This window comes from Sminthopsis crassicaudata, chromosome 3, assembly GCF_048593235.1.
Source record: "Sminthopsis crassicaudata isolate SCR6 chromosome 3, ASM4859323v1, whole genome shotgun sequence".
Classification (NCBI taxonomy): domain Eukaryota; kingdom Metazoa; phylum Chordata; class Mammalia; order Dasyuromorphia; family Dasyuridae; genus Sminthopsis; species Sminthopsis crassicaudata.
Genome location: NC_133619.1, coordinates 389179237 through 389207022, shown reverse-complemented (window position 1 = coordinate 389207022; position 27786 = coordinate 389179237).

Sequence of the window (27786 nt, the reverse complement as noted above, 5' to 3'; positions counted from 1 at the left end):
CCGAAAACTAAAAAAAGAAAAAAAAAATAAAAATAAAACTACTGGAGATAAATATTTTACTGAAGATTGATCATGAAAGTAGCCATAGACTAAGATGACAGGAACAAATAATGATGAATGTTGGAGGGGATGTTGGAAAACTGGGACACTAATACGTTGTTGGTGGAGTTGTGAAAGAATCCAACCATTCTGGAGAGCAATTTGGAACTATACCCAAAAAGTTATCAAACTGTGCATACCCTTTGATCCAGCATTGCTGCTATTGTGCTTATATCCCAAAGAAATACTAAAGAAGGGAAAGGGAGGGACCTGTATGTGCTAAAATGTTTGTGGCAGCTCTTTTCGTAGTGGATAGAAACTGGAAAATGAATGGATGCCCATCAATTGGAGAATGGTTGGGTAAATTATGGTATATGAAGTTATGGAATATTATTGCTCTGTAAGAAATGACCAACAGGAGGAATACAGAGAGGCTTGGAGAGACTTACATCAACTGATGCTGAGTGAAATGAATAGAACCAGAAGATCACTATACACTTCAACAACAATACTGTATGAGGATGTATTCTGATGGAAGTGGATATCTTCAACATAAAGAAGATCCAACTCACTTCCAGTTAATCAATGATGGACAGAAACAACTACACCCAGAGAAGGAACACTGGGAAGTGAATGTAAATTGTTAGCACTACTGTCTATCTACCCAGATTACTTATACCTTCGGAATCTAATACTTAACGTGCAACAAGACAATTAGATTTACACACATATATTGTATCTAGGTTATACTGTAACACATGTAAAATGTATGGGATTTGCCTGTCATCTAGGGGAGGGAGTAGAGAGAGGGAGGGGATAATTTGGAAAAATGAATACAAGGGATAATGTTATTTAAAATAAGTTACTCATGCATATATACTGTCAAAAAAAATTATAATTATAAAATAAAAATAAATAAATAAATAAGAAAGTAGCCATAGAGAGAACATTTTGGAATCATTATAGTCCCAGATAAAATATGATGAAATGTGATACCTAGAAACATAATTTTAAAAGTCACAAAAGAAATATGTATAGAAGTTTCAGAATGAAAAGGCAAAGAAGAGTTTACATTTATTTATCAAAAAGAAATATCAATTTATTATATGTAGAAATGTGATTACCAAACTGATTCCAGAAAAATATATTACAAGAATCTAAGACAAAATAGATAACATACCCAATTAGATCCAATTAGCATTAAACAATACTACATATATTATAGGAGGAAGGAAAGAAAAGACTGAAATATCTCACACCAAAAAAAGGAAAACAAATGTCCTTCATACAATAAAAGTTATCCAGCAAAACTGTACAAAATCTAACTTTTAAAAAGTGACATTTTGTGGGGCAGCTAGATGGCACAGTGGATAGAATACCAGCCCTGAAGTCAAGAGGACCAATTTTCAAATCTGATCTCAGATATTTAATACTTCCTAGCTGTGGGACCTTAGGCAAGTCACTTAACCCCAATTCCCTCAACAACAACAACAAAAAAGTGAATTTTTAATGCATTCAGTTACTTAGCAATTTTGTTGAGAAAACAAAAATCAGAATGTGCATTTAAAAAAAAACTAATCAACAGAGAAAGAATCCTAAAAAAGTAATTAGATTTGAGTAACTTGAAAAAAATATAAATGTTGGTCAAATGATTACATCCTGATGGTGAAACAAGAAACACATTCCTTTGAATTACATCATCAATAAGGATAATCTTTGTTTGCAAGACATAGGGAAGAAGTAAAAAAGGCAAAACATATCTCTTTTAATTGAAGTATCAAAATATAAACTTATTAAAAAGTTTTAGATGTCAAGAATTACGATTTTATGATTTTTTTTATTATTACTATTATTCAAATTATACAAGGAAATGTTGAAGAGGAAAATATGAGCTACAAAAAAGGAGGGAATAGCTTAGAATCGGGAGAAAAAAGAAGACAACAGGGAAGGCAAAGTTGAGGAGAAGATAGGCACAATAAAACAAAACAGAATTATGAAGGGCTAATTATAAAAGGCTAAAAATAAAAAAGAAGCTGAGTTGGGAGAAAAGGAAAGAGAGAGAAATGGTATTGCATTGCCCAAGTAATACAAATTACTATCAAGTTCTGATTTCATCCTTATTCTTCTTGACTCTATTTAGTTCAAAAGGAAGGATAGAAAAAGAAAGGAAATATTATAACATAATTTGATGGAAATATAAACATGGTTAAGTAATAAACACAGAAATTGTGTTTTAAAATATCATAATGAAATTCTATTAATATTAAATATGTCTACAGATGATAAAGCATCAAAGAAAAAGCTAATCAAATAACACAAAGATCTTAAACAAGGATTGGCTTACTATGATCCATAAAATAAACCCAAACGGCCATCTGTTTTTGTAAGGCTTGCAAGCTAAAAGTGGCTTTTATATTTGTAAATAAAGTTTTATTATATTTTAAAATATGAGAAAACTTTCTTAGTCTTTGAACCACAGGAAAGTAGGTGGTAAGACAGATTTGGCCTTTAGATCATAAATTGCCAATCTCCCATCCACAAAGCAAAAAAATATGTATTATATAATTCAACATTCTTGTGTAAGTCTAACAAAAATGTAATGTAAAAATAAGGACAAAGAAGGTAAGTATCTAAATACAATTATTGAAAAATATATATTAAAAGCAATTTGGCAAATATTAAATGGAAATTATATGGAGCATACATATTTTCAATATTGTTTCATATCTTTTAAAAATTAATTAGGAGCTAATTAGTAAAAACTCATAAATACAAGCAGAAGTATTAAATAGCCTTTATTGCAAAAGTATATTCAATAGGAAAACATGAAGAAAGAATTCAGACATAAATGAAAAAGTAATATTACATGAAAAGTAATGAATCTTAAAAAGACCAAATAATTATAATACATAAAATGTATCAATGTATATATCAGGAATATATAAGGAATTTTGTGTAAAGCAGCTGAGGAATTTTTTAGAGGAGAAATATATTCATACATACATACATACATACATACACATATATATGCATACATATTTACACAAAGTACCAAAATATATCAAAGCATAAGAAAATAAAAAAATAACCACCACCACCCCAAGTAAGAAATTACCATAATCAGAGATAAACAAGATTGAAATTAAAACCAAAATATTAAAAAGCTCTTTAGATGAAAAATAAAGCTATATCTATAAGACCAACCAAATAGATAAGCAATTTGCTTGTCTGAACATTTTGCTATTATAAAAAAAAAAGAAAAGAGAATTAACAACAAATATAGTAGAAATAAAGAAAATAGGGAATATTGCAAATAATTACATGCTAACAAAACTGTAACGTAAGTGAAATATTTTTTAATCGTATTATTATGATTCTGTATATGTACACACACATAATCTCTCTCTCTTTGTCTCTCTCTGTCTCTCTCTGTTTCTCTCTCTCTCTCCCCAAAACCTCCAGAATAACAGAATGAGAGTTAGAGAATATGATCAACTCTACTTAGAAAGCAAAACTATGGAAGCCATAATGAATGTATAAACAACAACAACAAAAAGATATATAAACAGAATTGGAGGGGCCTTAACAAATTTGTTTTTTGATATAGAGCTCCTGATACTCGGAAAAACAGAGAAACAAATCCATAAACTATAATAATTAGTGAATATTGACAAAAAATAATACAATGGAGCTTTAGAAATACCATTTTTAAAACTAGATTTGTCCAGGAATAAAACAAAAAAAAAAAAATAGAACTTCTAGCTGTACCAAGAATTAGAGAAGATTAAGTTTTAGTAAAATTAAAAACATAATAGTTAATTTTAACCAAAAAAACCCATATATAACCATTGATCTTGAAACAGAAGAGTCATTAGAGTCCATCTAGACCAATCACCTAATTTTACAGGTAAGGCAAAAAAGATCCAGGAGTGTTAAAATAAGACCAATACCAAATAAGTTTTTTCTCAAAAGGATTTGAATCCAGATCTTCCCAATCTGTAGAAAGTTTCCATTTTACTGTAGTGTTCAACTGTTCATTTTTATTCCAATAGAAATAAAATATTTTTAAAGTACTTATTGGAAACAATGGGAAAAAAGAATCAAAGGGATTTGATTTAAAAACTCTATAAATAAAATCAAGAGTTGGTGTTGTTTGTTAGGGAAGATAATCATAAACTTTCCCAATAAGACAACGGTAAAGCTAGGATTTATGTTGTCCAGAAATTCTAAATATAGCAAGAAAAATGAATTGTGCTCTTAAATATTGGCAAAAAAGACTCAAAAATCATACCTTTCAGAAAAAATAATGAGTTACAGAATAAGAAATAAACTCTCTAAAATTATGTTTTTTCTGCAGATAACTAAGACAGTAGGGAAGGGTAACAATTCAATTTAAACTACTACACTCTACAAAAAAACAGAAGTTAGGTTATGAAGATGAATTTAAGAACAATAAACATAATTGCAAAACACTGCTTTGAAACAAAGGAAGACATATTTGTAATATATTTAATTGCCCATGAATAGACATTGTCAAGTAGTGATATTACCCATAAAAATAATTTATAGATTTAATGATATGCAAAATAAACAATTATGGTATTATGTTGTAAAACTAAAAAAAAAACATGCAAAAATTACATGTATGAAAAAAAAAAACTTTAAAAATCTGTAGGGAAATAATGGTGAAAATAGGAATATTTATAATATTAGATTAGAGACTATAATGTATAATCTCCAAAACTATTTGGAATTTGTTTAAATAAAAAAGAAACAAAGATAAATGGGGGGAACAATTAAGTAAACTTCTGAAGCATTAAAGCCCTGGGTAATTCAGTGGCTGATAAACTTAAGAATACAAACCAATGCAAGAAATATTCCATTTTCCTTAAGAATCTCTTGGAAAATTAACATAATTAGGCAGACATTATTGAGTAGCTAGCTGACATAGTGATTAGGACATTAAATTCGGAGACAAGAAAACCTGTGTTTTATATCTAGTCTCACACATTTGCTAGGTATGCTATTCTGAGCAAGCCAGTTAAAATTTATTTATCTCTGTTTCCTTATCTGTAAATGCATTTAATAATATCACCTAATTAGATTATATTTTTAAAGGACTTTGAAAAATTTAAAGTGCTATGTTATTCTTGTCATTCTTATCCTCATAATCATGTTTAGCCCAATGTCTTAATAGCACACGCATACACACATAAACCCATTTGGACACAAATGACTCCATAGTAGTACCAGTTTATTTTTGTGGTATATTAGCTTCCAGCATAAATTATTTTAATTTTTGTTTTTAGCTTTAAATGAGGAAAACATGATTATAATTAAAAATTCACATGGTTTAAATCCAGGTAAAATTAAAAGTGATTTCCAGAAGTTCCCACATTTTCATGATGATATTTAAATTTACATAGACTTTAAAAGTTTCTATATATTGATTTCCATCTTTAGCTTCTGCCACAATAAACTGTAAATTACAGCAATGGAGTTTGTTTGAACAGGGCTATAATAATACCTACATAGGGAATCATGATTCATAGAGGTTGGAACATTGGTAGAAGACGTCCTAAAAGAAAGAATAGTGATTCTTATTTCAAAACAAAGTCAACTAATCTCACTCTAAATATCCAGTTGACTAAACAAACACTGGCAAATAGAACCTAGTATGAAAGGATGGATGTTTATCTGGAGGGAATACTGATGACTTGGCTTACTGGTTCTTCACTTGATTAGGGACTGTCTCCTGTATTATTCAAAGTATTAGTTTTTTATCCCAACACTAATGTAATAGATGCCTAATTGTCTTGTTTAGGGCCTTGGAGAAGACATCTAGCTTAGCTCAATCAGTAGGACCACTTCACAGTGGTTTTGTCATGTGTATTTTACTTTAAACTTTATCTTGTTAATTTGAGTTGAGAAGTTATTACTTTGAAATTGAATCTTTGAATAAGAGAAAATTTGAAGAATTGGTGAACACTGATCTATGTTTTAGAAAAGTTCTTGGAGGATGTCAGGGAGGAATAGAACTGAATAATTTTTTAATTAGAAAGATAATGATGTCTCAATTCTGGTCCCAGTAAGCAATCATCAGAGGTTTTGTCTAGATCCCAGGATTTATATATCTTTCTTAGTGACTTCTATGATGAAATCAAACACTGATTAAGAAAAATAATAATGTGGCTTATGATTTCCATAGGTAAAAATTTATATTAAAATGAATATTTCACTACAATTTTCTATTATTTATTAGAGTTTTGCAAGAGTTTAGCTAGGAAACAAAAATGACAGAAAGACTATTTGTAATCCAGAAATCAGAAAATAAGTAGTTCTCAGAACACAAGTCTTGGAGTCTGTGTGTTTGACTTCAATAAACTCAGTCAATCAATCAAAAAAATATCATAACTGAGTATTTTTACATACTAAATGCTAGAAGGATATAAAAGCATAAGAGTTCATGCCTCAATTAAAAGAAGAATTTATATAATTACAACATTTTGAATGAAAACAAATTTGAAAGACTTAAGAACTCTGATCAATAGAAGGATCAAAAATGAAAATAGAGGATTGATGCTGAAAATCAAAAAGACCTGAGTTCAAATCAACTTCAGAAATTTGCCAGCTTAACTTAGACACCTAAGCCAATCTCAGTCCATCAGAATTAGTCTTCATATAGTATTGTTGTTGAAATATATAATGATCTCTTGGTCCTGCTCATTTCATTCAGCATTAGTTTATGTAAGTCTCTCCAGGCCTTTCTGAAATCATCCTGTTGGTCATTTCTTACAGAACAATAATATTCCATAATATTCATATACCACAATTTATTCAGCCATTTTCCATTTGATGGACAACCAATCAGTTTCTAGTTTCTGGCCACTACAAAGAGGGCTGCCACAAACATTCTTGTACATACAGGTCCCTTTCCCTTCTTTAAAATCTGTTTGGGATATAAGCCCAGTAGTAATGCTGCTGGATCAAAGGGTATGCACATTTTGATTACTCTTTGAGCGTAGTTCCAAATTGCTCTCCAGAATGGCTGGATGTATCCACAATTCCACCAATTTTCCCACATTCCCTCCAACATTCTGCATTATCTTTCCCTGTCATTCTAGCCAATCAGACAGGTGTGTAACGGTATCTCAGAGTTGTCTTGATTTGCATTTCTCTGATTAATAATGACTTGGAGCATCTTTTCCTATGGCTAGAAATAGTTTAAATTTTTTTGTCTGAGAATTGTCTGTTCATATCTTTTGACCATTTATCAATTGGAGAATGGCTTGATTTCTTATAAATTAGAGTCATTTCTTTATATATTTTGGAAATGAAGCCTTTATCAGAACCTTTGACTGTAAAAATGTTTTCCAGTTTATTATGTCCCTTCTAATCTTGTGTGCATTAGTTTTGTTTGTACAAAAACTTTTCAATTTGATATAATCAAAATTTTCTATTTTGTGATCAATAATGATCTCTAGTTCTTCTTTCGACATAAATTCCTTCCTTTTCCACGGGTCTGAATAGTAAACTATCCTATGCTCTTTTAATGTATTTATAATCTCATTCTTTATGCCTAGGTCATGAACCCATTTTGACCTTATATTGGTGAATGGTGTTAAATGTGGGTCAATGCCTAATTTCTGCCATACTAATTCCCAATTTTCCTAGCAATTTTTGTCAAACAGTGAGTTCTTATCCCAAAAGCTGGGGTCTTTGGTTTGCCAAATACTAGATTATTGAAGTTATTGGATGTTTTTTTCCTTTGAACCTAACCTATTCCACTGATCAACTAGTCTATTTCTTAGCCAATACCAAATGGTTTTGGTTACTGCTGCTGTATAATATAATTTTAGATCTGGTACAGCTAGGCCACCTTCATTTGATTTTTTTTTCATTAATTCCTTTGAAATCCTTGACCTTTTGTTTTTTCATATGAACTTTGTTATTGTTTTTCTAGGTCATTAAAATAGTTTTTTGCGAGTCTGATTGGTATAGCACTAAATAAATACTTTAAATAGTATTGTCATCTTTATTATGCTTGCTCACCCAATCCAAGAGCATTTAATATTTTTCCAATTGGTTAGATCTGACTTTATTTGTGTGGAAAGTGTTTTGTAGTTTTGCTCATATAGTTTCTGGTTTTCCCTTGGCAGATAGATTCCTAAATATTTTATACTATCAGTAGTTACTTTAAATGGAATTTCTCTTTGTAGCTTTAACTGTTGAATTTTGTTAGTGACATATAAGAATGCTGATGATTTATGTAGGTTTATTTGTATCCTGCAACTTTGCTAAATGTGTAGATTATTTCTAATAGCTTTTTAGTAGAATCTGTGGGGTTCTCTAAGTATACCATCATATCATCAGCAAAGAGTGATAGTTTGGTTTCTTCATTACCTATTCTAATTCCTTTAATTTCTTTCTCAACTCTTATTGACAAAGCTAGCATTTCTAATACAATATTGAATAGTAATGGTGATAGTGGGCAATCTTATTTCACTCCTGATCTTATTGGGAATGGTTCCATTACATATGATGCTTACTGATGGTTTTAAATAGATAAAGCTATCTATTTTAAAAATACATGCAGAAATAGTTTTCAACATTCACCCTTGAAAAACTTTGTGTTCCAAAGTTTTTTTTTTCTCTCTTCCTTCCCCACCACTCTCTCCCCTAGACAGCAAGTAATAGAATGTATATTAAACATATGCAATTCTTCTATACACATTTCCACAACTATCATGTTATACACACACATACACACACACACACACAAATACACACACACACACAAATCGGATCAAAAAGAAAAAAAAATAAGAAAAAAAAAAGAAAATGCAAGCAAAAAAGAAAAACAAAAAAGTGAAAATACTATGCTGTGAACCACTCTCAGTCCCAACACTTCTCTCTCTGGGTGCAGATGCCTCTTTTCACCACAAGGCCATTAGAACTGTCCTGAATTACCTTGCTATTGAAAAGAGCCATGTCCATCAGAAATTAATCATCGCATAATCCTACAGTTGCTGTTTACAATGTTTTCCTGGTTCTACACACTTCATTCAGCATCAATTTATGGAAGTCTCTCCAGGCCTTTCTGAAATTATCATGTGTATTATTTCTTATAGAATAATAATAATCCATTACAATCACACACCATAATTTATTTGGCCATACTCAAACTCATGGACATCTATTCAGTTTCTAGTTCTTTGCTACTGAAAAAGGGCTGCTACAAATATTTTGTCCATGTGGGTCCTTTTCCCTTTTTTATGATCTCTTAGGGATACAGGCCTAGTAGAGACACTGCTGGATCAAATAGTATCCCAGTTTGATAGTCCTTTGGCATAGTTCCATATTGCTCTTCAGAACAGTTAGATCACTTCCCAACTCCAACTGTCCCAATTTTCTCACATGCCCTCCAACATTCATCATTACCTTTTCTTGTTACCTTAGCTATTCTTAGAGGTATATAGCGATACCTCGGAGTTGTCTGAATTTACATTTCTCTTGTTAACAATGATTTAGAGCATTTTTTCATATTACTAGAAATGGTTTTAATTTCTTCATCTGAAAATTGTCTGTTGATATTCTTTGACCATTTAACAATTGGAGAATGGCTTGAATTCTAATACATTTGAGTAAATTAAAATTTCCTTTTTACTGCTTGCCTTCTAATTTTGTCTGCATTGGTTTATTTGTACAAACCCTTTTTAGCTTAATATAATAAAAACTATCCCCATGGTACTCCATATTCTTCTTTGGCCACAAATTCCTTCCTTTTTCAGAGATCAGAGAGATTGATTATCCTTTATTCTTCTAATTTTCTTATAGTATCTTTATATTATATATCTTTATATAATCATGAACCCATTTTGATCTTATTTTGGTATAGGATGTTAAGTATGGGTCAATGTCTACTTTCTGCCATACTAATTTTCAATTTTCCCAGCAATTTTTGCCAGGTAGTTCTTTTCCTAGAAGCTGAGGTTTATGAAACACTAGATTACTGTAATTGACTTGTGAACCTAACGTAACCTATAACTGCTGTATTTCTTAGCCAGTCCAAAATGGTTTTGATGACTACTGTTTTATAATGTAATTTTAGATCTGATAGAATTAGGTCACCTTCATTTGCATTTTGTTCATGAATTCCCTTGAAATTCCTGACCTTTTGTTCTTCCAGATAAATTTTGTTATTATTTTTTTCTTGCTCTGTAAAATAATTTCTTGGGAGTTTGATTAGTATGGAATTAAATAAGTTAATAAATTTAGGTAGAATGATCATTTTTGTTATAAACACTTGATATTCTTCCAATTGATTACATCTGACTTTTTTTTTTTTGGAAGGTATTTTGTAATTGTGTTCATATAGTTCTTTACTTTGTCTTAGCAAGTAGACTTCCAAATATTTTATAATATCTACAATAATTTTAAATGGAATATATCTTTAATCTCTCACTGCTGGACTTTGTGCTAACATATAGAAATACTGATGAATTATGTGGATTTATTTTGTACCATGAAATTTTAGTAAAGTTATGAATTGTTTCTAATAGTTTTTTAGTTGATGATCTTGGATAATTGTGATAGAGAGCCATTGATACCCAGAGAGAGGATTGTGGAGCTTGGGTGTAGATCACAACATAATATTTTCCCTTTTTTGGTTGTTGTTTACTTGCATTTTGTTTTCTTTCTCATTTTTTTCCTTTTTGATCTGATTTTTCTCATGCAAAATGATAATTGTGGAAATACATATAGAAGAATTGTACATGTTTAATATATATTGGATTACTGGCCATCTAAGGGAGGGGTGGAGGGAAGGGAGTGAAAAAAAATTGGAACACAAGGTTTTGCTAGGATGAATTCTGAAAATTATATATACATATGTTTTGAAAACTTTAATTAAAAAATTAAATAAATTATGAAAAATTTCAAGCTCTCCTGATTTCCCTCACAAAAAGAACAAGTTTCTGCCTCAGGGCAAATATAGATTGGTGAAGAATTAAAAAGACTTGGGGCAAAACAGGGGTCTTCCTGATACAACCTGACAAAATCTAAAGAAAGATCCAGAGCCTGGTATAACCTGTCTGAAGTATAAACACCTCTAGGCAAGCTTCAAAGAAACACCAAGTCGGGAGTTCTAGGGCTAATAGGTTGTATTTGGAGTCTCAGCAGAAAACATAGAGACTTTGAACTCCTGGACTGTTTGTGGACTCAAGGTTTAGTTGGGGAAGACTGAATGAACCTCAGCTGATTAGGAAATCCAGGCCCAGCTATGTTGCTAATATGCTGCTCTAAGTGAAAAGGACTCAGCTCTCAATGAGTACAGAGGCAGCAGGGCAGGGACCCTACTGGCTGTAGGCACTTGCAGGAGGGTGGAGTTCTTGGTTTGGGTTTCCTGGTCAGAGTAGAGAGCTTAATGGAAGCTTGAGGTATCCCCCTCCCCACTCTGATTAAAGGTACTTACCCTAATACCTCTTATTTTTAAAAATGAACCCTGCAACATGGCTCTCTTCAACAATGAAATGATCCAAATCAGTTCCAATTGTTCAGTAATGAAGAGAACCAGATAGACCCAGCAAAAGAACTATGAGAAATGAGTGTTGACCACAACATAGCATTTCCACTCTTATTGTCTGCTTACATTTTTGTTTTCCTTCTTGTTATTTTCACCTTATTTCTAAATCTGATTTTTCTCGTGCAGCAAGATAACTGTATAAATATGTATACATATATTGTACTCAACATTTGTATTGGACCACCTGCCATCTGGGAAAGGAGTGGGGGGAAGGAAGGGAAAAGTTGGAACAGAAGGCTTTTCAAGGGTCAGGGTTGAAAAATTACCCATGAATATGTCTTGTAAATAAAAGCTATAATAATAATAATAATTAAAAAATAAACCAGCAAAGAAGAAGGAACCCTAACATTGAAATATATTATGGGAATAGAGAAGACTAGGGTTCATCTTCAAAGGAAAACATTTAGTAAAAAAAAAAAAAAAATTTCTTCCCCAAAGTGTAATGTGAAATGGCTCCCTGCCCAGAGAGAATTTATAGAACTCTAAAAAAAAATTTTAATCAGATGAGAGACATTGAGGAAAAATTAAAAATAGAAAAAGAAAAACCATCCAAGAAAAACAAGAAGATTATGAATAAAAACTTAACCAACTAGAAAAGGAGGTACAGAGTAAGATGAAAATAATGCTTTGAAATTTAGAATTGGGCAAGAGAAAGCCAGTGAAGCTATGATAAACCAAGAAATAACAAAACAGATTATAAAGAATGAGAAAAAAAAAGAATAGAATGTGAAACTTCTTATAAGAAAAATGATAGATCTAGAGGAGAGATTAAAAAAAAATAAGAAAGAACAATTAGATTGCTAGAAAGTTGCGACTAAAAAGAGAACCTTCACACAATAATGAAAAAATTAACCCAAGAAAATTGTCCTAGAGTAGTAGAACATGATGGGAAAGTAGAAATAGAAAACATGCACCAAGCATCACCTCAAAGAAATCCTGTGTGGAAAATACACAGTAGTATTATTGCCAAATTTTGAAATCCCCAGATCAAAGAGAAAATTTTGCAAGAAACAATCAAAAAAAAAAAATTCAAATACACTGGAACTACAATTGAATTGTGTAAGACTTATCAGTAACTACAACAAAAGACCACAGGTCCTGAAATCATATCTACTGACAATCAAACTAACTAGGTCTGCAGCCAAAATATATATTCAGCAAAATTATCTCTAATTTTGAATGAGAAAAAATGAATTTTCAATGAATTTGCAGATTTTCAGGACTTTTAACATATAAGATCCAATATGAAAGATCAATTTTAAGGAATTTAGCATAGACAAACTGTTTAAACATGGACAAATTATTCATATATATGTATATATGTATACTATTCACATCAATAATAGGGTAACTGGAAAAATATTGACAGAATTAAGGTAAAAATAGCAATAATGTTATACAAATAAGGTTTAGAAGAATAGCTACAGAGACATTAGAGGGAGGAAAAGGGCTCATAGTTCTTAAAACTTACATTGAGAATGGGTTCAATATTCACATTGAAAATCTATAAAGAAATAAGGAGGAAGAGATGAGTGGATGGGGAAGCAAAGGGTGATGGAAGAAGACAAAGGTGGGGGCAGGTTAAGTAATCTCAAGGCAAGTTATGGAGCAGAATTTAATTAAAGAGGTAGCAAGTATAAAAGAAACATGTATATATGTTGCATGTGTGTGTGTATGTATATATCTGTATATGTATACATAAATAGCTTTTCTTTACTACTGTAACTTGGTTGGGAATAGTGGGGGAGGAGGGAATGAAAGGAAGAAAAAATAATAAAGTAAATAGGTATGTAACAGAGAACCAAAGAACAATTTATAAGGAAGTAAAGAAAAATAGTCATTCATGAATAGAATTTCTTTTATTTATACACACACACACATATATTTCTTAATGATTTTTTCAAATAAAATAAAGAAAAAAGAAATATAGGTCAAAAAATAAAAAGTTCTGGGGTTTTTTTGCAATTCTTGGAAGAGAAAGTAAATACCTGTTATTTGAACAGAAAGATACAGAGACAGAGAAGAGAAGAGAAAAGGAGAGAGAGAGATCTTACCCAACCAAACAGCTCAATAATCCAAAATAGAGCCAATCTATGTGACAACCACAGAACAATAAATTAAATCCAAATTTAAGATGGGAATTATTTGCCTAGTTCATTTAGAGTTTTTCTTTTTTCTTAAATAATTACTAATGTTCCCAGGTGAACTTATAGAAATAATGTTCAACACTTACAGATAGGTCTGAGGAGGACTTCACAGAGCAATTTATCAGTCAGTCTGCATATTGCACCCAGGAAGATGATTAGGAAGAAAGTGATCTGCATATATGTGGAAAGGGAGAAAAAGAGATTAAAAAGAAAAGAAAAAAAGAAAAGCAATAAAGAGAAGAAAAACTAAAAAATAGATGAGCAAGAATAAAGAAAGATAAAGATGGTGAGGAAAAAGGGAACATAAATTTAATATTGTATGGATTCCAAAATGTCATGGAGTTCAATTGTCTCCTTTTAAAAATAAAAGTAAGTAATTTGATTAGACACTTAAGTGATTATGCAGCAGAACTAGGAATTGAATCTATCAGAGTAGAATGAGATGGGAGAAGAGGAGAATGATCTGATCTTTTTGTAGAGGAATTTATATTTGATCACATTCATCCCCATCCCATATTCCAATATAATCATAGCTGTTATGCTAAATTTAAAAATTGATCTGCAACCTTCTCTTTCTATGAGTTATGAATGCTTTTATCTTATGGAAATACAAAGAACATTGGATGAGGAAAAATTAGATATGCCTTTGTATAGCTTCATGGAGATAAGTATTATGAAATAGTTTGATTACAAAGAAATTACAGGATAATTTCTATTGAAGACCTCTTCATGGGACTGTGGAAGGAGGTTATATCTTTCTCTTTTGTCCCAAGGAACATGACACTAGACCATCCAGTTTGAAAATTAATCAGTATTAGAAAGTTCAAAGCATAATTGAGAAAGCAGAGCAACACATTCTAGACAGACAACAAAATAGAAAATCAATTTTTGAAGAGAACTGGTAACTGCCAAAACACGTGTCTGTAAAGAGATCACAGAATGGGGCTCTAATTTAGCTGAGATACTACATGCAAACAATCAGGACTTTAGACCTTGCTGGTCCTCAGTTGCTTTTGCCACAAATGAATCTAAACATGAGTCTCATTATCTTTTTACTCTAAATCTAAATTAGCTCTTTTCATGAAGGCTGTGAATATTCTTAAAATAATATGTCCTAGATTGATGGGAGAGAAAAGATGGGTAAGAGCTAATTGTATCTATTGGTTAATTATTAATGGTAAACTCCCTGGTTGGGATTAGTGAACAACAGTGGTAGAAGAATATACCCATAGTGTTAATTCTAGAATTTGAAGTAGCAATAATCTGTGAATGCAAATGTAAATTGATATATTCACTGGATAGATGCATTTTTCAGATTTTAGATTTCTAGAAAAATTCTATATTAAGAAATATTTAAATTTCAATTAAGGAAGAAACATATATGTATAAACGTTAGTCTTTAAAAGTCTTTAAAAGATGTTACCTGAGTCAGGGAATCTGCTTAAATTTCAGACATTATATATAAAATCACTTTCCCTTTTCAAATGGGAAAAAATTAGAGATAGTTCCTACTATCGACAATATCACATTGTAAAAGCTGCTAAATGCCCTGGCCTGATGTTTGAATGAAACATTCTTTAGTTTCTTCAGGACATTTTTCCAAATGGTAACTTTTGCCTTGGGTTATCTGACTTACTGACTAAATTCATCACAAAAGCCCTCTAAATGTGGGAGTGCTCCTAAACCTTTCTTAGGAATGAAACCCACATTCTAAGGAGACTGTGCAGTGGATTCCAACTAACTTAGTTGTCTGTCTTTTCTGAGTCATTATTTGACTTTCAAAACATTCTGGTCATCTACTGACTCCAAGTATCTCTGTAGAAGAAGCGCTGAAGGATTGAGTGCCTCTCTCTCTTTAAAATTCCCCTTCAGGGCAGGGCAAATACAGTGACCCTGGCTTTTGACAAACCTTAGCTGAACAAAATGTAACAAGCCCTGTATGTTTTGAGCAGCATTTTCTATTCTGACAGAGACAGCTCAAGAGCATTTGATGTCTGCTTGCTGGTCATAGATAATGGTGCATCTTGGGACCATTGTCATTCCTGTCAATAAAAAGGCCTGAGGGGACATGCAACAAAGCTACCTTTTGATTCACCGTTTTTCCTTCCTTCCCAAGACATTTGTAAGCCTGTGGTCAGCCAGGTCATTTTATTTCATCCTGATGTGCCTTGATAATAGCATCATGTCTAACAAAAAATTTTGACAGACCATCGATGTGTGTTTCTTTGGCTTCTATGTTGTTTTTCAGGCCTCTCAATGTCAAACATTCTTTGAAAACCACTGATTATCTTGCTTGGGACTGTATTTGACAAGGTTCCTCCTCTTTGATGCAATTATGCTCTTGGGGTTGATATTGGAATTTGAGTTAATTTTTCAACATTGCAGGGAGCTATCTCTTAATTCACAGTTCAAGGTTGAGTTGTCAACATGAGTTTTGGAGTGCCTGGTTCTAGAGGAGACTGATAAGGAATAAAAAAAATATTATTTGATTCACTAAAAGTATTGTGTCTTGTTTTCCTCTTTTCTCCACTATCTGTTTTGATATAATTAAGAATAAAATCATTTAATTATTCTCAGCACAAGGAAGTGACATTGGGTCTTAGCTACCAAGTTGGAAGGGACTTTAGGTCTACCCCTGTACCTAATTTTAAAGATGAACAAAATAAGGTTCAGAGCAAAAAGTATCTTGGTTGAAGTCACAGACATATTCAATGGTAGAAATAAGATTTGAATCCAAGTTCTCTCTCTACAAATGCAGAAGTAGATGTACAAGTTATTATCAGAGAAAAAAAAAAAACTACCCAATAAGAAAGTCTTCTATATCAATTAAAAATTATTTTGAGTCATTGTTTTACTAATAAATTATATATTATATATACATGCACATATGTAAATATATGTATATATAAATTATTATAATAAATTATATAAGTTAGATTTTGATATTTGTGTGATGAAGTACATAGATAATAGTTATGTGTGTAAATTACTAATGTGAAAGATTATGTACCTTAGGTACAATTTGAAGAAAGTTAGGAATTCTAAGAGGTGAGTGAAAAGGGAGAATATTCCACACTTGGAAAACCCACATATTTTATTGCCAAAACTTTATGTGAAATATGTACATGAATACATATATTTGTATTTATGTGTATATATATATACCTATATGTATATATATGCATAAAGTTGTTTGTATATAATTTGTATGTGTATATCATCTATATAATATACAAATATATGTAATGTATATACATGTATATAACTGATGAAAATTATGAAGATTTCATTGGGTTTAAAAATTTAAAAATAATGAGTAACCTTAGAGTAGTTTAAGTTCTGAGGTAAAACCAAAAGCCTGATTAGAAAATATTGAGTGAGCTAAGCCCTGAATAAATTGAAATAATTGGGCAAGAAAGCAACAGTAACAGCAACAAAATTTCCTTTTTTTTCAAAAATTTGGTTTTAAAATGGAGAAGAGACATATCAAGATATAGTGAAACATTGAAATGATATCCTGGTCAAATCAGAAGGCTTTTGTTGTTATTTTTGTTGTTTTGTTTTTAGGATTTATTTTCATAAAGTAAGAAGCCAGATTATAAAGAAAGAAGACTAAAGATGAAAGGGAAAGGGACCTTCAAAATAGACAAATTTCAGGAGAAAGGCTACTATTTCCTCAGATACTAGCAAAACCAGGAGAAGAGAACATAATATGCAGAAATTTTGAGGCATAGCAAAGAGGAAGATGTAATTCACCATAGATAATCTTGGTTTTCTGAGTTTGGTAAAAGCTAAGGATACTTTGCTGAGAAGAAAGTAGAGAGATTAAGTTGAAAAAAGTATTTAATAGATTCAGACATTTTTTAAAAGTGCAGTTTGATAATCATAGTTAAGTAGGAGTTACAAGAGGTTTCCCACATTAAATCAGATAATTCTTAGCACCTAAGCCTTGTTCAAATGAATTAAACAAAAAGATAATGAAGGCAGATACTTAATATCTGGTAATGCTACATAACTTATTATGTGTCCTAAAAAAGTTGATCCTTGGAAATAAGGACTCTTAGAGAAAAAAGTCAAAAATCTGAGGATAGATAGAAGATAGGGAAGAAAATAGCTAAGAATTTTCTTAATTTGATACTTGATATGTGAAAGGACTGTTGTTGCTCAAACTTTTTGATTCAAAGCTAAAAAAGAAATGGCAGAATTTCCTCTTCTCTTATAAGGAAAGGGTAGCACCTCCACCAAGGACTTCATCCAAAGCCAGAAGCTATTAGCTCCAAAAGTTCATTATATTTCTAGCAGGATCAAACCCAAAGACCAAAAGAGTAGTGGAGTACCATTCTTCAGTTATCATAAGTATTAAAATTAACATCATAATACTATATGATAAATTGAACTGAAAGAAGCAGGCTCAATAGAAACAGCAAATAATAGATGTAGACAATATAATACCATAGAAGAAATTAAGAGCAAGTTGTGTATATTAGATTCACAATTTCATATTCAATCATCTTTCTTTTCAACATGTAATAAAGTTTTAATGAAATTTTCTTTTTTTCCCTTCAAATTACCAGGATATTTGTGAAAGGAAATTTTGGCCCTCTGAAAAATCAAAATAAGCATCTTTCTTCATTATATAATTTGACAGGGTATTTGAGTACTTTTTAAATTTTCTTCACAATCATCTTTTTTATTATACTGTGTTTTGAAAAAGTTTGTTTTATTCCATAATTTAAAAAATAAATGTATAGAAGGAAAGAAAACTTCAAATGTTAATATCCCTGTAATCACTTCTGTCTGCTTATTGTGTACATCATAGTGTAGTCTCTGGATCTATTTACCCTCACATTTCTCCCACAAGATATGATTTGTTATGATGTGTCATGACAATTTTATCATACAAGGCATTAAAGAGGTGAAGATCCCATATACACTATTTCCATTAATACATTAGAATAGATCAATTTTTCTGTCTCTTGATTTTTATTTCAGAAATGTTCTAGTAGATATGATATGCTACTTACATATTTCATTGGATATAGATAAAACCAAGGAGGAATCATAGTTTCACCATTCTATGCTTCTCTTTTTGTTTCTGAATTTTACAGGAGTCTACATTTATGGTAGAATTTTGAGTGCTATGTGAAATTGACAAAGGTGATGAGCTGATTTGAGAGGCTAGATTAGAAAACCAAAGCTTAGCTAGGGCTTAGAAATATGCTCTGACAACAGGAATTGTTGGAATATTATGTACCAAAAGTACTCATGGGTAAATATGATTGATAATGGTTTGATTTGGGGCAGCTAGGTGGCAAAGTGGATAGAGCACCAGCCCTGAAGCAGGAGGACCAGAGTTCAAATCTGGTCTCAGACACTTAACACTTCCTAGCCATGTGACCCTGGGCAAATCACTTAACCCCAGCCTTGGGGAGTGAGATAGGTAATGGTTTGATTTATTTTATAAAGAACAAGTCAGAAGGCTTAATGGTTACTTTTAAGAATTTTTAGCTAGGCTTGTAATTTTATAGTCTGGAATGATAAAAGGATAGCTAGCATTTGCAGTAATCTTAGATACTATTTAGTTCTTCATTTTACAAATAAGGATACTTAGGTTTAGAAAGAGATCATTTCTTTCCCAAGATAGCAAGATATTAATTTGGAGAGCCAGGATTTGAACATAGGTCTGCTGATTTCTGATATAGTGTTCTTTAAACAATTAGATTATATTTTGCAGGACAGAAAGGAAAAAGAAAGGAAGAGAAAGAAGGAAGGGGGAAGGAGAAGGAGAGGGAAAAAAAGGGCAGGAGAAAAACAAGAAGGAAAAATAAAAAATATGCACTTGTTCAGTTCCTACTATGTGCTTAAACTGAAAATATGATTTTATTTGATTCTATCAACTATCATGAGAGAAAAATGTTATTAATATTAATATTTTTATTTTATATTTGAAGAAACCAAGGCAGAGGTTAAAAAATGTGTCCCTGGTTCACACAAATAGTATCTTGAAACCATATTTGAACTCACTTCTTCCTGATTTCAAACTAAACACTCTATTGCTCTAATTGCTTCAGAAATTTTCTCCTTGCTTTAATCAGGCAGTTTTTTTGGAGCTATAGAAACAAATACAAAAGTATTTATCCTTATGTAGCTTAATTCTTAAGCGATGTAGGACATGTTTAAATAAATAGAGAATATTTGCAAAATAAATACACAATGAATAAAGGATGGCATTATCACCTAAAAGAAAGCAGGGAAGGTTTTTTGAAGAAGAAAGCAGTCAAGCTTACCCTTGAAGGGAGATAGGTGTTCTAAGAGACTGAGGTAAAGAGGGAGAGAATTTCAGCTATAAAGGACAGTGTACACAGTTATGGTCAATAGAAGATAAAAACTGAAAATACAGGTGGGAATAGATCATTGAAAGTCCAAGTTTGTGAATGTCCAATGAGAAAGTATCCAGAAGGAAGGGGTGTTTCATAGTGCTAAACACTGCAGATAGGTCAAGGAAGATGAGAACTGAGAATAAGCTATTGGTTTTAGGAATAAAGTGATCATTAGTGACTACTCCTTGACTCCTCTCTGGGCTTTGCTCTTAATTTTCAAATGAAATTAGAGATAGTAGCTTTGGCGAAGTCCAAATGATGGATATCAGATCATAAATGGTTGAGAAATTAGTGGGAGTTAGAAAGTAGAGTTGTGAATGTAGATGAATTTTTCAAAAAGTTTTGCTGTAAGAGGGAAGGTAGATATAGAAAAATAGCTTGAAATGATAGGGCAGAGTGAAAAGATGTTTTGTTTGTTCGTTTGTTTTTTAAGGATGGAGGAGAATTGGGAATTCTTGTAGGCAGCACTGAATGAGTCAGTAGAGAAAAGGGAAATTAAAAAAAAATTGGTGAGAGAGAAAAAAAAAATAATCCAAAAGGCTAGTACCTGAAGGAGAAACAGAGGGATGAAATAAAAGGCCTACATTTAGAAAAATAAAGAGTAGGGCCAAGTTACTTAACCTCTTAGTTTCTTCATCAAGAAGATGACTATGCTCATATACCTAACTACAATGCAGAGTTCCTAGCACAATCACTAATGCAAAAAAATTTAGAAAAGATGAAATGGCATAAACTTTACCGAAGACAGTTTTGTTCATTTTTGTCTGTTGATTCCTATATGAAGAGAACACATATTATGGATTAGAGAAAATTGCATACTCTGTTTTATTTTATATTTTTAACAAACAAAAGGATAAAAATAATAATTCTATATATTAGATAGAGGTTCCCATGCAACTGGGATTCATCATTAAATGAAATTAACTTCTTAATCATATCAGTGGGAATCAGGGAAAGATTATTTGGCAAGAAGGCTATTGCTAGAAAATAGTTCTCAAGGGAATGAAACAAATGGCTGCCTTAAATCAAAATCTCCTGAACATTACTCAATAATCAAGACCTTAAAACAGTAGCTAAATTGAATTATTTTCTCATTCCTCCAGCCTCTAAATTCTGACTATTGTGTGTTGTTTTTTTCTGTTTATCCCAAATATGAAACTCACAATTTTCTCCCTTCAAAGATGTTAACCAGGTTTGTGTTTGCCTGTTTAGGTTTATTCTCCTCACTTATAAGTCTCCATAAGGCTTGCCTGCTTAATGTAAGTTTCTAATTAGTTGCTAAGTGGCCGGAGGGCAAGGCAGTTGCTTGATTCTTCACACATGGCACCATTAACCACAAAGGGTTGGCTGAAAAACTTAGCAGTGTGGCATGCGTTTGCAACAATGGAAGAGTTTAAGGGACTAGTAATAAAAGTAATATATACTCTAGAGTTTACTTTGAATTGACAGTGTTTATCCTCCGTATTTGCAGAAATAAACAGGAAAACCTTTAAACACTAACAATTGCGTTTGATTCTTGATATTTCTTGGCAACTAATCACAACAATTCCTTTGTGAGGCTCTATGCATGACATGTAAATATTTGACATAAAGGTAAAATATAGATCTCTGAGCCTTTTATGTATTTAATGATCCCAGACTCTGTAGTTGGACAATAGGCAAACAGTAAAAATGTCAATGCATGGGACAGGAGATAGGTAATCACATCAGCACACCAAGATGGAGGACAGTTTTTAATGTGCTACTGCTCATGCTGAGAATGTCACAATCACATTACTATGATGGTTGTTTAAAAATGTTAGTCATTAGGAAGATTAAAAATATTACATTATTGTACTGAAATCACCTCAAATATTCTTTCTAGTGTTACCAAATTTTCTGCTACTAGCCCTGTCTGCTTGTTACAACATAGAAGCAGTTGGTAAAAGAGCAGTTGGGACAAAGAAAACTTTATGAGCAATAAGAATAAGTATACCAAATCTTTTTAAAATTTTTATTTAATTTTTGTAGGAAGGAGTTACTTTATACCTTGTAAAGTACTCTGTGATGGGAGGTGCTACTTCTCTTAGTTATTTCATAAACTAAGAGAACTCTTTTGAGGGTTGGAGAGAATATAAAGGTATCAATGATAAAATCCATGATTGGAGAAGTGATGAAGTCATTCAGTGTTCATTGGGGTGAAGACAGTCTGTGGTTACTCATGAATTTCCAGCCATATAATTCTCCTTACATGAAATACCTATGAGACATGATTGGTTGGGGCCAAATTTTGATATAACTCAAAGGAAATCTAACCATACAGAAGGGTAATTGCAGAGAGTTGTGTCATGACATGAAGGAGTAATTTATAAGCATAAAGTGTTTGGAAATGAATGGCATAGAATAAAAGAATTTAAAAGTGACTGTTCTGATTATATTTGTAGGGAAAAAAATAAAATAAGCATTTTCTCTATTTCCCACTGATGCAATTGCTTTCTGAACACTCCAACATCCACAGGAATAAGTTACACAGTAAAACCTCTTTCCCCATAATACACTGCAATGAGAAGGTCAATCAGACAGCCTCATCAAGTGAACTTTATCATGGTTCAGTAGATGTAGCTCTTGGAGCAAGAAGAACAATATTAGAATTGGCCCATACATCTGAATCCATTTTGTGTTGTTCTTCTTTGGGTTAAGTCTTACTTTCTTCTGACATCAGATTTCATTTAAAACTAAAGAAATGAAAATGGAAACATGGGGTTTGGACAATCTCCCCTGCTTTATTCTGCCAGTTTAACAATGCCAGGGTCAAGCATCAATCTTTCTCCCATACAGACTTCAAGAACAAAAAGGAAGGCTGATTTAGGAGCCAGATGTAACAGAAATTAAAGAAACCTTATAATATAGACTGTTTAATAAGTGGATATTTGGATTTGCATTTTTGGGTATTTTTCCCTCCCCTCACTACCAACAATTAATGTTTATTTTCCTCTTTCCTAGAGGTTGCTGCCACTGTTTGTTTAATAGTGTTTATGTGCTCTCATAATAAGTGTGTTATCACTTTGTATAATTATTATGTGTGATTAATCCTGCCTGCTCCAGAAAACTGTTAGGTTTTCTTATTTAACCGGAGGGTATGTCTTTAAGTCTTTGTGTTATTCACATCTAATGCAACTTGACAAGAACTCTTGCAAAGAGGAAAAAAGGATGAAAAGTCTGGATTGAAGGGCTTTTTAAGTGGCTGGGGATTGTTAAAATGATTCCTGTTGTCTTAACCCTCTCATAGTTCTCCCTGCGGTAATGGGGAAGTGTTACAGAGAAAACTCCCACGTGACAGTGAGATGCTCTACAGGTCAGAGTAACAGTCATGTCATATCTGAAAGTCAGCTGAGTTCTTGGTCCTGATATTTTTGAAAATACAATGAGAAAGAGACCATTATCAAAAAATATTTATTAAATACTTTTCGAAAATCAACTATTTTTATTTCTTCGTGAAAGCAGGGTAATACAAATGCCCTTGTCTAAGATAGTATGGGTACAGAGGACCAGAGAGCATACATGTGTCTATTTTGCTGTTTCTTCTACCTTTGTTTATAAAAGTATCTGGCTACAGAAGAACTAGCTAGGAGAAAAAAGCATTATTTAAGAAAAACAGAACTAAGAAACAATTATAAGAAGAATAGAGAGTATAAAGATTCAGCCATCAGGTTAGAATGTTTTTTTCTGCCATGAATAATAATAACTAGCATTTATAGAATACATGAAGGTTTATGCATAGAAGAGGGGGTGGAGGTTAGACCAAGGTTGAAATCCTGTTTCTGGTGCTTACAATCCTGTGTAATCTATTTAACTCCAATATCCTTGAGGCCAAGTTTTAGGATTTTGCCTGGTAACTGAAGATTGGAAATGGTCTCATTTAAACTTCATAGTTTCTAAGACTTACAAGTAAAAACTATTTTAAGGCAAAAACATTTCCTGTGTAAATTAGGTTCACACATAGGAGACAGAAAGTCAAATGTGAATAATAGCTAAAAGGACAATTTTTCTGGACTAACAAATGAAGTTTAATGATATATGTGGTTATGACAAAGTTGTGAATTCCTTTTGAATCACACAGAATAGTCAATAAACCCACAAGATTTCATTCAAAAGAAAGTGATAATAGGCTTAGACCTGTGATAGAAGAAAAGCCTTGTAAAAATATATATTCAGAGAATGAGGAGAGACAGATTTGAGACATCAAAACTAAATAGGAGACTTTAATAATAGGACAGGAGACATGAGTTTCCCTCAAAAACTGCATGAAACCTAAAGAGGGAGATAATAAATAGATTAGAGGAACAGAGGATAATCTACCTCTCAGACTTGTGGAGGAGGAAGGAATTTATGACCAGAGGAGAACTAGAGATCATTATTGATCACAAAATAGAAGATTTTGATTACATCAAACTAAAAAGTTTCTGTACAAATAATACTAATGCAAACAAGATTAGAAGGGAAGTAACAAATTGGGAAAATATTTTTAAAAACAAAGGTTCTGACAAAGGTCTCATTTCCAAAATATATAGAGAACTGACCATAATTTATAAGAAACCAAACCATTCTCCAATTGATAAATGGTCAAAGGATATGAACAGACAATTCTCAGAGGAAGAAATTGAAACTATATCCACTCACATGAAAGAGTGTTCCAAATCACTACTGATCAGAGAAATGCAAATTAAGACCACTCTGAGATACCACTACACACCTGTCAGATTGGCTAAGATGACAGGAACAAATAATGATAAATGTTGGAGGGGATGTGGGGAAATTGGGACACTAATACATTGCTGGTGGAGTTGCGAAAGAATCCAGCCATTCTGGAGAGCAATCTGGAATTATGCCCAAAAAGTTATCAAACTGTGCGTACCCTTTGACCCAGCAGCGCTACTACTGGGATTATATCCCAAAGAAATACTAAAGAGCGGAAAGAGACATATATGTGCCAAAATGTTTGTGGCAGCTCTTTTTGTTGTAGCTAGAAACTGGAAGATGAATGGATGTCCATCAGTTAGAGAATGGTTGGGTAAATTGTGGTATATGAAGGTTATGGAATATTATTGCTCTGTAAGAAATGACCAGCAGGAGGAATACAGAGAGGCCTGGAGAGACTTAAATCAACTGATGCTGAGTGAAATGAGCAGAACCAGAAGATCACTGTACACTTCAACAACAATACTGTATGAGGATGTATTCTGATGGAAGTGGAAATCTTCAACATAAAGAAGATCCAACTCACTTCCAGTTGATCAATGATGGACAGAGGTAGCTACACCCAGAGAAGAAACACTGGGAAGTGAATGTAAATTGTTAGCACTAATATCTGTCTGCCCAGGTTGCATGTACCTTCGGATTCTAATGTTTATTGTGCAACAAGAAAATGATATTCACACACATGTATTGTACCTAGACTATATTGTAACACATGTAAAATGTATGGGATTGCCTGTCATCGGGGGGAGGGAATAGAGGGAGGGGGGGTAATTTGGAAAAATGAATACAAGGGATAATATTATAAATATATATATATATATAATAAAAAAATTAAAAAAAAAGAAAACTATCTTTGTATATATTTTGAAAATTAAAATGCTATTTTAAAAAATAAAGAAAATAAATGACAATCACGTGTCAAAAAAAAAGTAAAACAAGCACTACAATGTGAGATGTTCAACTATCTCATTTATTGATTTTTATGTTACCTTTGAGGCTATGATATAACTAATTTCTTTAACATTTTCTAAGAAAATTTTGCTTTTATGGGAATTAATAAACCATTCTTCCATGTAAAAAAAAAAAAAAAAAAAACTGCATGAAACCAAGCTTCTGAAAAGAGTATGATGGTATGAAACCATTCTCCAGGTAAAGATAAACTGGGAAAAAAAAATCAAGAAAGGTCAGTCTCACTGGACCTTTCTTGATGTTCATCCCAGCTCAGAAGGAGTCTGGGAAAGCCAGTGAGAGTGTCTTAATCACAGCATATCAGCAACTAAGACTCTCAGTCCTGGCTCAGCAGAAAAGCAGAGCAGTGAGGTTCTTCTTTCCAGTACAAACTCAGAAGGCAAACTCTGGGAAACCAGGATGTTTCCTGGAAAGATAGGCAAAGCTACCTCCTGCAAACAAAAAGGGTTTCTGTGCTCAAAGCCAAGGCTCAGGGCTGCACTGGAAACTTGGGAGAATGCCCCCTTTACCCCAAAAGTAGAGTTCGACCTTAAAAGTTAAAAAAGGAGGAAATACCAAAAGAGAAGGAAAGAAAATAAACAAAAAAGAGAAAAGAACCTTGACTGTCAAAAGTTACTAAAATTACAGGGCAGACCAAAGGTTAAAATGTTTAGTTTCCCTAGATGAGAAAACAAAATCATGATTTTTGTTAGTTTGGTCATTAATATAGTCATTTGTGCTAAAATTTTTCCTAATATTGTACCAGCCCTTCATCCCTGGTATAACTCCTACTTGGTCATAGTGAATTATCTTGGGGATGGCTTTTAGTAATCTCTTTGCTAATATTTTATGTAAGATTTTTTGCATCAATATTCATTAAAGAAATTGGTCTAGAATTTTCTTTCTCTGTTTTTGTTTTACCTAGTTTAGGTATCAGCACCATGTCTGTGTCATAAAAGGAATTTGGTAAGACGCCTTTCCCTATTTTTAAAAATACTTTATATAATAATGGAATTAATTGTGCTTTGAATGGTAGAATTCATGTGTAAATCCATCTGGCCCTGGAGATGTTTTCTTAGGGAGCTGATTAATAGCTTGTTTCATTTCTTTTTCTAAAATGGGTCTATTTAGATAATTTATTTAATCTTCTATTAACCTGGGCAATCTATATTTTTGTAGATATTCCTCCATTTCACTTAAATTATCCAATTTGTTGACATAGAGTTGGACAAAATAACCCGTAATTATTACTCTAATTTCCTTTTCATTGGTGGAAACTTCTCCTTTTTCATTTTTGAGACAAACAATTTGGTTTTCATCTTTCCTTTTTGTAGTCAAATTAACTAAATATTTATCTATTTTGTTGGGTTTTTTCCATAAACCCAACTGGTCTATTAATTCAATAGTTTTCCTACTTCCAATTTGATCAATCTCTTTTATTTTCAGACTTTCAAATTTGATATTTAATTGAGGGTTTTAAAATCTTTTTTTCCCTATCTTTTTTAGTTATAAGCCCATTGATTTATTCTTTCTTTATTTTATGCAAGTAAGCATCTAGAGGTATATAATTTCCCCTAATATGCTTTGGCTGCATCTCACAAATTTTGGTATGTTATCTCATTACTGTCATTCTCTGGGATGAAGTTATTGATTGTGTTTATGATTTTTTGTTTCACCCATTCATTATTTAGAATTATTTAGTTTCCAATTAATTTTTGCTCTATTTCCCCCTAGCCTTTCATTGAATGTGATTTTTATTGTGTCATGAGCTGAAAAAAATTCATTTACTATTTCTGCCTTTCTGCATTTTATTTTTGAGTTTTTATGGCCTAATATATGTTCAGTTTTTGTATAAGTTTCATGAACTGCTGAGAAAAAAAGTAAACATTCTTCTGTCTCCATTCAATTTTCTCCAAAGGTCTAGCAAAACTAACTTTTCTAAAATTCTATT